The following is a 14,498-nucleotide window of genomic DNA, read 5'->3' as shown; positions in this document are numbered from 1 at the left end:
GTCACACGGTGTGTGAGTCACACGGTGTGTGAGTCACACGGTGTGTGAGTCACACGGTGTGTGAGTCACACGGTGTGTGAGTCACACGGTGTGTGAGTCACACGGTGTGTGAGTCACACGGTGTGTGAGTCACACGGTGTGTGAGTCACACGGTGTGTGAGTCACACGGTGTGTGAGTCACACGGTGTGTGAGTCACACGGTGTGTGAGTCACACGGTGTGTGAGTCACACGGTGTGTGAGTCACACGGTGTGTGAGTCACACGGTGTGTGAGTCACACGGTGTGTGAGTCACACGGTGTGTGAGTCACACGGTGTGTGAGTCACACGGTGTGTGAGTCACACGGTGTGTGAGTCACACGGTGTGTGAGTCACACGGTGTGTGAGTCACACGGTGTGTGAGTCACACGGTGTGTGAGTCACACGGTGTGTGAGTCACACGGTGTGTGAGTCACACGGTGTGTGAGTCACACGGTGTGTGAGTCACACGGTGTGTGAGTCACACGGTGTGTGAGTCACACGGTGTGTGAGTCACACGGTGTGTGAGTCACACGGTGTGTGAGTCACACGGTGTGTGAGTCACACGGTGTGTGAGTCACACGGTGTGTGAGTCACACGGTGTGTGAGTCACACGGTGTGTGAGTCACACGGTGTGTGAGTCACACGGTGTGTGAGTCACACGGTGTGTGAGTCACACGGTGTGTGAGTCACACGGTGTGTGAGTCACACGGTGTGTGAGTCACACGGTGTGTGAGTCACACGGTGTGTGAGTCACACGGTGTGTGAGTCACACGGTGTGTGAGTCACACGGTGTGTGAGTCACACGGTGTGTGAGTCACACGGTGTGTGAGTCACACGGTGTGTGAGTCACACGGTGTGTGAGTCACACGGTGTGTGAGTCACACGGTGTGTGAGTCACACGGTGTGTGAGTCACACGGTGTGTGAGTCACACGGTGTGTGAGTCACACGGTGTGTGAGTCACACGGTGTGTGAGTCACACGGTGTGTGAGTCACACGGTGTGTGAGTCACACGGTGTGTGAGTCACACGGTGTGTGAGTCACACGGTGTGTGAGTCACACGGTGTGTGAGTCACACGGTGTGTGAGTCACACGGTGTGTGAGTCACACGGTGTGTGAGTCACACGGTGTGTGAGTCACACGGTGTGTGAGTCACACGGTGTGTGAGTCACACGGTGTGTGAGTCACACGGTGTGTGAGTCACACGGTGTGTGAGTCACACGGTGTGTGAGTCACACGGTGTGTGAGTCACACGGTGTGTGAGTCACACGGTGTGTGAGTCACACGGTGTGTGAGTCACACGGTGTGTGAGTCACACGGTGTGTGAGTCACACGGTGTGTGAGTCACACGGTGTGTGAGTCACACGGTGTGTGAGTCACACGGTGTGTGAGTCACACGGTGTGTGAGTCACACGGTGTGTGAGTCACACGGTGTGTGAGTCACACGGTGTGTGAGTCACACGGTGTGTGAGTCACACGGTGTGTGAGTCACACGGTGTGTGAGTCACACGGTGTGTGAGTCACACGGTGTGTGAGTCACACGGTGTGTGAGTCACACGGTGTGTGAGTCACACGGTGTGTGAGTCACACGGTGTGTGAGTCACACGGTGTGTGAGTCACACGGTGTGTGAGTCACACGGTGTGTGAGTCACACGGTGTGTGAGTCACACGGTGTGTGAGTCACACGGTGTGTGAGTCACACGGTGTGTGAGTCACACGGTGTGTGAGTCACACGGTGTGTGAGTCACACGGTGTGTGAGTCACACGGTGTGTGAGTCACACGGTGTGTGAGTCACACGGTGTGTGAGTCACACGGTGTGTGAGTCACACGGTGTGTGAGTCACACGGTGTGTGAGTCACACGGTGTGTGAGTCACACGGTGTGTGAGTCACACGGTGTGTGAGTCACACGGTGTGTGAGTCACACGGTGTGTGAGTCACACGGTGTGTGAGTCACACGGTGTGTGAGTCACACGGTGTGTGAGTCACACGGTGTGTGAGTCACACGGTGTGTGAGTCACACGGTGTGTGAGTCACACGGTGTGTGAGTCACACGGTGTGTGAGTCACACGGTGTGTGAGTCACACGGTGTGTGAGTCACACGGTGTGTGAGTCACACGGTGTGTGAGTCACACGGTGTGTGAGTCACACGGTGTGTGAGTCACACGGTGTGTGAGTCACACGGTGTGTGAGTCACACGGTGTGTGAGTCACACGGTGTGTGAGTCACACGGTGTGTGAGTCACACGGTGTGTGAGTCACACGGTGTGTGAGTCACACGGTGTGTGAGTCACACGGTGTGTGAGTCACACGGTGTGTGAGTCACACGGTGTGTGAGTCACACGGTGTGTGAGTCACACGGTGTGTGAGTCACACGGTGTGTGAGTCACACGGTGTGTGAGTCACACGGTGTGTGAGTCACACGGTGTGTGAGTCACACGGTGTGTGAGTCACACGGTGTGTGAGTCACACGGTGTGTGAGTCACACGGTGTGTGAGTCACACGGTGTGTGAGTCACACGGTGTGTGAGTCACACGGTGTGTGAGTCACACGGTGTGTGAGTCACACGGTGTGTGAGTCACACGGTGTGTGAGTCACACGGTGTGTGAGTCACACGGTGTGTGAGTCACACGGTGTGTGAGTCACACGGTGTGTGAGTCACACGGTGTGTGAGTCACACGGTGTGTGAGTCACACGGTGTGTGAGTCACACGGTGTGTGAGTCACACGGTGTGTGAGTCACACGGTGTGTGAGTCACACGGTGTGTGAGTCACACGGTGTGTGAGTCACACGGTGTGTGAGTCACACGGTGTGTGAGTCACACGGTGTGTGAGTCACACGGTGTGTGAGTCACACGGTGTGTGAGTCACACGGTGTGTGAGTCACACGGTGTGTGAGTCACACGGTGTGTGAGTCACACGGTGTGTGAGTCACACGGTGTGTGAGTCACACGGTGTGTGAGTCACACGGTGTGTGAGTCACACGGTGTGTGAGTCACACGGTGTGTGAGTCACACGGTGTGTGAGTCACACGGTGTGTGAGTCACACGGTGTGTGAGTCACACGGTGTGTGAGTCACACGGTGTGTGAGTCACACGGTGTGTGAGTCACACGGTGTGTGAGTCACACGGTGTGTGAGTCACACGGTGTGTGAGTCACACGGTGTGTGAGTCACACGGTGTGTGAGTCACACGGTGTGTGAGTCACACGGTGTGTGAGTCACACGGTGTGTGAGTCACACGGTGTGTGAGTCACACGGTGTGTGAGTCACACGGTGTGTGAGTCACACGGTGTGTGAGTCACACGGTGTGTGAGTCACACGGTGTGTGAGTCACACGGTGTGTGAGTCACACGGTGTGTGAGTCACACGGTGTGTGAGTCACACGGTGTGTGAGTCACACGGTGTGTGAGTCACACGGTGTGTGAGTCACACGGTGTGTGAGTCACACGGTGTGTGAGTCACACGGTGTGTGAGTCACACGGTGTGTGAGTCACACGGTGTGTGAGTCACACGGTGTGTGAGTCACACGGTGTGTGAGTCACACGGTGTGTGAGTCACACGGTGTGTGAGTCACACGGTGTGTGAGTCACACGGTGTGTGAGTCACACGGTGTGTGAGTCACACGGTGTGTGAGTCACACGGTGTGTGAGTCACACGGTGTGTGAGTCACACGGTGTGTGAGTCACACGGTGTGTGAGTCACACGGTGTGTGAGTCACACGGTGTGTGAGTCACACGGTGTGTGAGTCACACGGTGTGTGAGTCACACGGTGTGTGAGTCACACGGTGTGTGAGTCACACGGTGTGTGAGTCACACGGTGTGTGAGTCACACGGTGTGTGAGTCACACGGTGTGTGAGTCACACGGTGTGTGAGTCACACGGTGTGTGAGTCACACGGTGTGTGAGTCACACGGTGTGTGAGTCACACGGTGTGTGAGTCACACGGTGTGTGAGTCACACGGTGTGTGAGTCACACGGTGTGTGAGTCACACGGTGTGTGAGTCACACGGTGTGTGAGTCACACGGTGTGTGAGTCACACGGTGTGTGAGTCACACGGTGTGTGAGTCACACGGTGTGTGAGTCACACGGTGTGTGAGTCACACGGTGTGTGAGTCACACGGTGTGTGAGTCACACGGTGTGTGAGTCACACGGTGTGTGAGTCACACGGTGTGTGAGTCACACGGTGTGTGAGTCACACGGTGTGTGAGTCACACGGTGTGTGAGTCACACGGTGTGTGAGTCACACGGTGTGTGAGTCACACGGTGTGTGAGTCACACGGTGTGTGAGTCACACGGTGTGTGAGTCACACGGTGTGTGAGTCACACGGTGTGTGAGTCACACGGTGTGTGAGTCACACGGTGTGTGAGTCACACGGTGTGTGAGTCACACGGTGTGTGAGTCACACGGTGTGTGAGTCACACGGTGTGTGAGTCACACGGTGTGTGAGTCACACGGTGTGTGAGTCACACGGTGTGTGAGTCACACGGTGTGTGAGTCACACGGTGTGTGAGTCACACGGTGTGTGAGTCACACGGTGTGTGAGTCACACGGTGTGTGAGTCACACGGTGTGTGAGTCACACGGTGTGTGAGTCACACGGTGTGTGAGTCACACGGTGTGTGAGTCACACGGTGTGTGAGTCACACGGTGTGTGAGTCACACGGTGTGTGAGTCACACGGTGTGTGAGTCACACGGTGTGTGAGTCACACGGTGTGTGAGTCACACGGTGTGTGAGTCACACGGTGTGTGAGTCACACGGTGTGTGAGTCACACGGTGTGTGAGTCACACGGTGTGTGAGTCACACGGTGTGTGAGTCACACGGTGTGTGAGTCACACGGTGTGTGAGTCACACGGTGTGTGAGTCACACGGTGTGTGAGTCACACGGTGTGTGAGTCACACGGTGTGTGAGTCACACGGTGTGTGAGTCACACGGTGTGTGAGTCACACGGTGTGTGAGTCACACGGTGTGTGAGTCACACGGTGTGTGAGTCACACGGTGTGTGAGTCACACGGTGTGTGAGTCACACGGTGTGTGAGTCACACGGTGTGTGAGTCACACGGTGTGTGAGTCACACGGTGTGTGAGTCACACGGTGTGTGAGTCACACGGTGTGTGAGTCACACGGTGTGTGAGTCACACGGTGTGTGAGTCACACGGTGTGTGAGTCACACGGTGTGTGAGTCACACGGTGTGTGAGTCACACGGTGTGTGGTGGAGCCCACTGCCCTTAAGTTGGTTTAATTCCAAGCTGAACTTTGGGTGGCTGTCATCATGAAATACTTAATTACAAGTATATTTATTGCTGTGCGGTGTAGTGCCCTGTTTCTATAATATATATGCTGAGAACATATCATCAGGAAAACAATTTTCTCAAGGGAGATGAAAAATTGTATGCGATTTAATGATGTTTTTGTGATTGTTCACACAATCAAGTTAATCTAGGTAAATAACAAAGACAGTTGGGAATCAAAAACACTTGAACAAAAAGAGGTTAACAGCACTGAAATCATTTTGAACTCTTCATTTGCTGCTTGCTCTGTTTATCAGTGTATTCAAGGCACTGTGGATTGTAGGTAGTGTTGATGGAGAAAGTGTTCTCAAGCTTTTACAGGAAGTTACTGTTATGGTTCATAAATGGATGCAGCAGAGTTGCCAAAAGACAAACCTATCATTTTGTTATTTCCTTTTTTTTTATGTAATACAATATGTAGTGGATAGAATTTTTGTGCAAACAGAAATTTTGCTTCTCAACTTAGAGAAAGAAGATAAGGTGGAAGTCTTTAGGTAGTTTAGTAACTTAGAATTTGTCTGAACTGCCTTTCCTTGGTCAGTGTGAACAAAAGGCTGGCTTTTCTTCCCCTTTTTTGAAATGTGATTGTTTTACGCTGCGCTCTTCAGATATGGGGGCATAAATCAGGTAAATCAGATTTTGAGCAAAAAATAAAGTCTTAAAACTATTCTCTGTAATATGAATGGTAGGCCTTTAGATTAAAAAAAAAAGAAACATTCTATAAACTATATCTACTATATATTTTAAATGCATTTACTTGAGAAAAACTAATTATAAGGCTATTTTACTGTAAGCTTCCTTGTGAGATGTCCCAGTCTCCACTGGAAGTAAAATTAACAAAGCTAGGTTAACGCACTTTTATAAGTAGGTTTGCACACTTTTATAAGTAGGTTTGCTTGTATAGAGTTTTATATTAGTAGATTCTAAAGTGGTGTTTTCAAATAATCATTTCTACCTCCATATGGTTTGTCCGAATGAAGTCCCTGCAGTGTGATAAACACAGGCAGTAAAAAAAAAAGCAATTTTGACAGCATTTTGCACTTATTTTCCACTTGTACTTAATAATAATATGCTTTGTGCATGATGATTTCACTCCAAAAACTGCTACGTAGCATAAGTAAATGCCTGACTCCACTTTTAATAGCCCACCAAATTTCTCAGTCTCATCTTCATCTTTCCTTTTTACAGTTATTGATGTCTACTTCAAAGTAAGATATTTTCTCTTGTGATAATGGCTTTGTCCCCCAGAAAACATATTGTGGTTAGTGTTATATTTAGATAAAAAGTAAAGAGGAGCTCAAATAAAACAAAATGTAGCAACATACCTAGCTATCTGTTTTTTACTTTTGTTTGATTTTTAAATTCTATTAGTCATTAATAGCATTTGTTTCTCAGTTCTGATTTATACATCTCATTAGAGACAGTATTCCAGTGGGCCATAGACAGAAATGTCCAGGATTTCTGATCTTGACATAGGTATCATTTTCTTAGTGTGTTTAACACTGGGTAATGGAACTAGTAAATGTGGATGGACAAGACTTGATAACAGGTAAATCTACTCAGAAAGACTCCTCCATCCTGATGTCCCATTGTAAATTCTTTGCATTAACTGAATCTGACGTTACTTCATAAAAATCCAGCTACCAAAAATACATCTGTGTCAAGTGTAAGGATTCACAACATACACATAAACACAGATACAAAGCATGAGATTTTAAACAGGTATTTTTATTGTGTATCTATTTTTCTACTCGCATCAATTCATCAGTTTTGTCTTGGTTGCTTTCTTACTGTGTATCTCATGCCCTTTACCCTCCAAAGCAGGGATGAGAAATGGGACTGTCTCAATCAAATCCATCCCTGGGGGCTCTTGCTGTCAAAACTGCTTAAAAGTGATTGCTGTAATGGTGAAGAGAAGGGTTTAAAGAAGGCAGAGTTGTGAAATAGTCTTTCCTATTATTCTCACCACAGATTTACACAGAGAAGCTGACTTTAAAATCCATTTCAGAGAACAATAATATTGAAGCAGATGTTTTAAAATATATACATCCTACTGCATCTTGTGAAAGTAAAATAATAATTGAAATATGACATCCCATACCCTTAAAGTGTATTTTGTGCTGAATAAGCTTAAAATATCTTCAGATTCTTTTTCACTTACATGATCTGTCTCAGATTCTTTTCCCTATCCAGTCCCCTGTGTGTTCCTACTGGCTTTTCTATGTATCTGGTTTTATGTGACTTGTTTTTGGTGTACTGGTTTTATATGACAGGATTTTGATAGTGTGAGGGCTGCAGGGGTGTCTCAGCGAGCAGAGCCCAGCAGTGCCCCACGGTAGCCCAGAGCAGGTCCAGCTTCTCCAAGGGGACCTACTGCTGCCACAGCTGTGCTGTGAGTGATACTCCTATGTGCAGGAAGCAGTGCCTGAAAAGTGGGACCCACAAGACAGAGCTGTGCTGGGGCAGTGCTGGAAGAGCTGCAGCCCAGGCAAGCACATGCAGATCAGTTTGGGAAGGGCTGCAATGTAGGAAGGACCCATGTCTTGTGGAGTTGAAGCCTTATGGACTGGCCACAGCCCCATTCCTTGTTCTCCTGGGCCATGGGAGGGGAGGAGGTAGAGGAGGGTGGATGTAGGAAGATGTTTTTACTTTCCTTTAAATTCTCATTGCTTTGGCAAAAGGCAGTAAGCTATATGAATCTCCTTATATTGAGTCTATTCAGCTTGTGACAGTAAGTGATATCCCTGTCCTTATCTCAAGCCACAAGCCCTTTTTCATCATGTTTTCTCCCCTTCTTCCTTTGAGGAGGGGGAGTGATAGCAGTTGTGGTGAGTTTAGCTGCCCACCAAAGTGAAACCTCCCTATATGTAATGATGAAAATTTAAGAGAATTAATCCTTACATCTCTGCTAATATTGTACTCTATGGAGAGAAGACCAACCAGGCAGCTTGGTCATTTCTCAGAATCAGCAGAGGCTCAGGGAAGTGGCTAAAATACTGTGATTTTCATTTGAATAGCTGTTTTTTTTCTGAAAGGCAAAGAAAATAGGGTGATGAGTCTTATGTTTTAGACAACAGTCCATTTCTTAAGATAGAGTGCCAAAAGTAAGATGTAATATCCATAAGAGTTCCTGTTGCCTAGAGAAAGTCACAATCCTGTTATTTTCACCTGTGACATACTCAAAAAGCACAGCTCTGAGAATCGAACTTTCTAAATGCAGTCAAAGCAAGCAGATAGAATTGGAGTAAAAATAGTTCTGGCTGTCACTGCTCTGATTAGTGTAGATCAGTTTATTAATGATACATTAATTTTTTTGTCACTGAGGTGCTGAGTTTCATTGTAGTGGTATATGAATCAGTAGAAACCCCTTACTCCAGAATCTTCACCTCTGAGTGAGATTTTTGTGTTTTAGTGTCTTTCAGTATTTAGTAATATGTAAGATTTTTTTTTTCGCATGATTGAATGTGTTATCATTTCTCTCCCTTCGACAGCACTTAAATAATTGTTTTTTCTGATCTCGTATGATTAATTATATAGTATCCTTATTGAGGGTGGATGTTATCCATCCTTCTCCCACATTCAGGTGGAGCTTATCAGATACCAAGGTACCTGAACAGATATAATTCAGAATGATACTCAACTATTTTTCTTCTAGGTAGGTGTTGCCACTACCTTAAATATGGCTGTAGTATGTCCACAACACAAACTTTTCAGTGTTGGGATCATAAAGGCTTTGTTCTTGCTACAGGGAATAATGGAGGTAAAGTAAATCACTTTAAAAGTGGTTAAAACTACATACACCTAGTTATTTCTTTTGGTAGCTCTCAGTACCATATGTATAATTATGAACTTCTAACATGAGCCTGTTTTTGTTTCCAAGGCAATCTTCTGACTTCTCATACTGAACTCTGCATTGCACATGTTCAGTTTATGAAGCTTACAAGTGAGGTCTTGAAAGAAAATATTCTCTGCCCCTTTCAGTTTTCTGTGCTCACTTATTCCTTTGATCTCTGAGATGCTTTGTCTCTATTTTTGATGTCACATGAAGGAGGAAGATGAAAGAAATGTCAAAACAAAAGAACAGGAAAATTGAGAAAGCAGTAGAACAGCTGTGACAAGGAAATAATGTGAGCTTTAATCAATTAGCAAGAGATACCAGATTCTGCTACAGATAGAATGATTTAAATGAAGAGGGTGTGAATGGCTGGGCGTATTGCTAAAAAGAGTGGTGTAGGTGTTAGTCACTGCTTTTTATCAGCACCCACAAAGTTTTACTGGAAGTATCAGTCCCTTCATATACCTGATTCATGCAGTGCATGGAACAAAGTTTAAGGATAAATTTGAAATGCACTGTAAAAAGTTAAGTGAATTTGTTGCATGTTTACGTATTCCTTCTCTCAACATTAAAACGACGCAAATTAGTAAGAAGGATGTATTCAGTGGGTGCATGTGTGTATAGGTTTAGTCATGATTTAGGGATAGTTTAGGATGGCTGGTGAGTTGTTTACGTATTTCCATGTGACGCTATTAATTTTATAGCAGTAAAGCAGAAATAAATGTATTGCAAATGTTCTCTTTACTGATGTATTCTGGATTGCAGGTGTCTTTAATCTGAGCTTTGAAAGTTGTGGTTTAACAAAAAACACCAAATAGAAGTTGTTAGGAAAGGCAATAGAAAAACTGCTTCTTTGAGTTTAAAGTAACAGGTGATACTAAATATAGTTCCCTCGTGAACTTCTGAATATCTTTAATGTTTAATTGACATCAGTTAAATACTAAAATGATTTTGTTTTATTTTACACTGCTTTCATGCAGGAATTTAACCTTTATAAATGCTCCCATTTCAAGAGGAAAAAAGGTACTTAAACCATCAAAAGAAATTTTGGATGTCACAAAAAGACAGTCATCCTGCAGCACTGTTTCATAACCCTTAATATTTGCCTGACAGTCAGACTTGGAATTCATAATAGGCTTTTGTTGATAAGACTGCTATGCAGAGAAAAACAAGACATGGGTAATTAAGCAGGTGAGAGAACCTGTTTTATTCAGTTGTCTGGAGTTTAAAGAAGTGAAATATGCTGAAAGGAGAAAAAACACTTTCCAAACTTTCCTCTTTGAAATAAAAACTAAATAAAGAAGCACACTGTAAACCAAAACACACAAAATATGATTTCAGGTAAAATATGAGAATATCTTTTTAAGACTGAATGCAGCTCATGAATTTACATGAAGATTATACTAAATATTTAAGCGTGTGAAAGAATCAGTAATCAAAGTTAATGTTAATTGTAGGCTTGAAAGATGAGAAGAACAAAACACAGATGGTTGTCTTTGGAGGAGGTGATGAAATTCAAAACTGTTGCCTGTAGATGAGCTACAGTTTGCAGATTTGGGACTTTGCTCAAATAATTATCAGTAACTCTACATCAGACAAAATCTTGAAAGAAATAGTGCTAGTGCAGTGTAGATCTATTTTACATGGACTGGGTCTCCATTTTCAGAACAGGGCAGGTAATTCTTTTGCAAATTCCCTGGATGTGTTTTAAAAACCATTTGGATGTGGTGCTCAAGGACATGATTTAGCAGAGGGTTCTTAGAGTTCAGGTAGTATGGTTATGTTGCGGTTGGACTTCATGATCTTTAAGGTCTTTTCCAACCTGAGCCATTCTATGAAATTCAGAATAAAAATTTCAACACATGGAGAATACTGATCAAAAGTTGCTAGTCAAGTTTGGTTCTTTGTTTGCTTTGGCTTGCTTTTTTTCCCAGTTTTTTTAATATCTATAAGTATTCTTACCTTAGAGAATCTACTTAATCATTTTCCTTTCCATCCCTTCTGACTTCCTGCATGTTGTGTACTCTAAAAAACAGTCTTCCAGTTGGTTCACTTACAGTTGAAGACTGTTTCTCTTTGATGTTACTATTCATTCAACCACATGGGAAAACATACATACAATAGCTTCTTTACCCGAAGCTTTTCAGGTGAACTGCACTGAAACTGCTAGAAATTGTACACATCCCCAGATTAATTATATCTGATATTGAACAATTAACAGAAACAAATCATTTGCATTTTAATAACATGGTAACTACCTGGTAAATGAATCCATTAATCTTGATTAGCTGTGTAGCAGACACTGGATTTTATAGCTCACTGAGGTGTGTATGGTTAAAAAAGATTCTTAAGTCGTTTGAAATAATTTTATCTATCAAAGGACTACTTTGCCTTGATTAAGATGATGTAAGATACTGATCTATAGTCCCAGTAGGAAAGAGATGATAAATATAAATAATATGATAGCTGAGGCAGAAAAGTGGCTAAACCATCAAAACAAAACTGATACTTTTCTTCTATCTTATGATATTAAGGTTTTTCAAGTATATACACTGTAGATTAAAGATGATAATCAGAGGTGAAGTTGAAAATCTTACTGATATCAGCACTTAATGTAGTTAAAAATAATTACTGAATGAGAAGCTTGGGAAGGTCATGTACTTTGTATATTGCTGTGCTCAGGCAGAAGGTCAGACTGGTATCAATCACTTATGCAGATTAAATCAAGCTTCTACATTTGAACACTAGGAAATGAATTTTCCTAGTGAGGTAATATTTTTTCCCTCAAGCAATGTTGCTGGATTTCCATTCTCTTTTATGAATAGTAGGCACAATTATGAAACAATAGTTTAGTCATTATGTAACTTAATTTTAGCTCAATTCTTAATTGCTGCAGAGAGTAGATCTTGATGGTACAAACTATAATGCTTTAATCTGAGTGCATTTGTGGTTCTGTGGTGTTCCATTCATGGTCTTTGTTCTTTTGTTTCTTCTCAATTAGTTCTCAGAGACGTTACAGGAGATTCAGACTTTTTTCCAGCACTTCTGAGCTTTCCTAGGTGTATTCCTAAGTGAAGAGAGCAACTTTATTCCCTGTTCCTTTATTGATACACAGGTGAGAACTGAATCAATAATAAGCACCATCTCTGTAGTTTTTCTTCTTGGAAAAATTGTCAAGTCTTTTTTTGCCTGTGATGGTAAATAGTGAGTAGCATATCTGTCTCTCTCCTGACCCTGCAAGATTTTCCATTTCATTTGCCCCCCCTTTTCTGTTGAGAAAGTTTTTCTGTTGAGAGAGTGCCTCGTCAGGCATCTGGAATCCAGCTGAAGCTAGCCAACCACAAAATCTGTTATCTATTTCACTGGAAGCATCATGGGACCAATTATTATAGCCTCTAAGTATCATGAAATGCAATGCTTTAGCTCTCAGTGCATTAATTTATAAGTCATTTTTAAGGCTTGAAAATGTTTTGTTTGTATGTTTTGTTTTGCTGTGCTGCCAGTCATGCATTTGTAAGATCTTCCTGAAGTTTTTCAAACTTATTTATTGCTTTTAATGCTCTGAATAACTCATTACCAGCAGTATGTTTTCACAGAATTGCAGGGGTTGGAAGGGACCTCAAGAGATAGAGTCTGACCCTCTGCTAAAGCAGGTACCATACAGTAGGTCACACAGGCATCTGGAAAGGTCTTGAATATCTCTGGAGAAGGAGACTCCCCTCTGGGCAGCCTGTTCCCAGTGCTCTGTCACCCTTACTGTAAGAAGTTCTTCTGTACGTTTGAATGGAACTCCATATATATTCAACTTGTTCAAGCTGCTGCTCCTTGTCCAATTGCTACGCACCACCAAGATGGCCTCTTCTTTTGACTCTCACCTCCATTTAGGTGGTGATAATTAGTTATAAATGTTAATCAGATCTCTCCTCAGCCTTCTTTTCCTCAGGCCAGGTAGACACAAGTTACTCAGTCCTTCATGGGGGAGATGCTCCAGGCCCTCTGTCATCTGTGTAGTCCTCTGCTGGACTCATTCCAGGAGATCTGTCTGTCTTGATCTACTATTTACTTCTCTTTCCAGACCATCAAAAAGCAATTTAACATAGTACAGCAAATGACATTGATCACATCTGAAGGAATGTACACAGTAATTGCTTTCTGATGAGTACAGACTTCTTATTCTCAGTCGTTTTTTTTTACTGATTTATTTTTTGTTATTCAGGGATTTCTGCTGTTTTGCTATGATTGCTTATTATACATAAAAGTTATACATTCTTGAGTCTCTTAAATTACTTTAATTTTAAAAAATGGATCAAATAATGAATTTTAAAACTGAAGTACAGCTTTATAAGGATTCTGACACTACCAGTCTGCATATAAAGAATTTGAGAAATACAGTATGTTCTTGCTTCAACACTTGTTGATTTTAGCACAGTTGCTTCATCAGTTTCTTTTCAGAAAAAGAAAAATAATGAGGGGTGATACTTCATATTTTTTTTCAATTTTCTTTATCATTTGCATCCAGAAGTCATGGCACATGACTGTCATTGTGATGGACATGCAAAACTATATAAGTTGGTCTGAAAGACTGAAAGCAGGGATGTTACACTCATTGTAACTTTATAAATGATGATAGTGGAAAATGCAGTTTCTCTGAAGTTTTGTGACTAACTCTCGCCCAATCACTGTCTTGTCATTCACACTTTCTTATAGAACTTGAGGTATCATGAAGTTGGGTGATTTAATATTGTCTGTCATTTCAGTATTGTTCTTTAGTAGATAATCATAAATAGCACAAAGAAAAAGCAAGAAATGAGAGATGCCATTTCTCTGCTATCAAATTGTAGTATGTAACATTTGTCTGTGATACACTTTGAATCCATTATTTTCAGAGAAAATGTGATTACTTGCAGCATGAAATCTGGAGTAGAACTGAAAATGCCTGTATGTAGCTCATTTTAGTTTTACAACTTCTACACACTGCAGTATTGTGAGGAGTTTTCTGTGCTGGTGTAAAATTAATTTTATTTTCTGCATGACACTCTCCAATGTCTATTCTTCCAGAATGTTCCAAAAGTTGTATTGTGTTCATATGATATTTTCTTGGCTGACCTTATACCACCATTAGTAGAAGGTCATCAGGAATGATTCTGGCATTCTCTTCTTAGACCACTGGGATGGTTGCTGTGACAACTGGACACAGATGCTTGTCTATGCCACTAACCTGTGACTGAATTACCATTAGGTTGTTTTCACTGTTCACTATTCCTGTTATGTTTCCTTCCCATTTTGCATCTTCCTCCTAACTCGTTTTATAGAGAACTTGTATTCTTCATGATGCTTAGTTTCTTCCCATGCT

At 43.3% G+C, this 14,498-nt stretch overlaps 1 long non-coding RNA gene across 1 annotated transcript in view; it reads left to right on the top strand.

Annotated features, from left to right (window-relative positions):
• LOC128091083 (uncharacterized) overlaps positions 1 to 12,261 on the top strand; it is a 32,466-nt gene extending 20,205 nt beyond the window's left edge. Inside the window, exon 3 of the long non-coding RNA XR_008211230.1 lies at positions 12,147 to 12,261. This is a non-coding gene — a long non-coding RNA (uncharacterized LOC128091083). The remainder of the gene's footprint in view (positions 1 to 12,146) is intronic.
• The last annotated feature ends 2,237 nt before the right edge of the window (positions 12,262 to 14,498 follow it).

Source organism: Tympanuchus pallidicinctus, unplaced genomic scaffold, assembly GCF_026119805.1.
Source record: "Tympanuchus pallidicinctus isolate F22 unplaced genomic scaffold, pur_lepc_1.0 scaffold5, whole genome shotgun sequence".
Lineage (NCBI taxonomy): Eukaryota > Metazoa > Chordata > Aves > Galliformes > Phasianidae > Tympanuchus > Tympanuchus pallidicinctus.
Note: the sequence above shows the minus strand (reverse complement) of the source record. Positions and strands in the feature narration are given on the sequence as shown.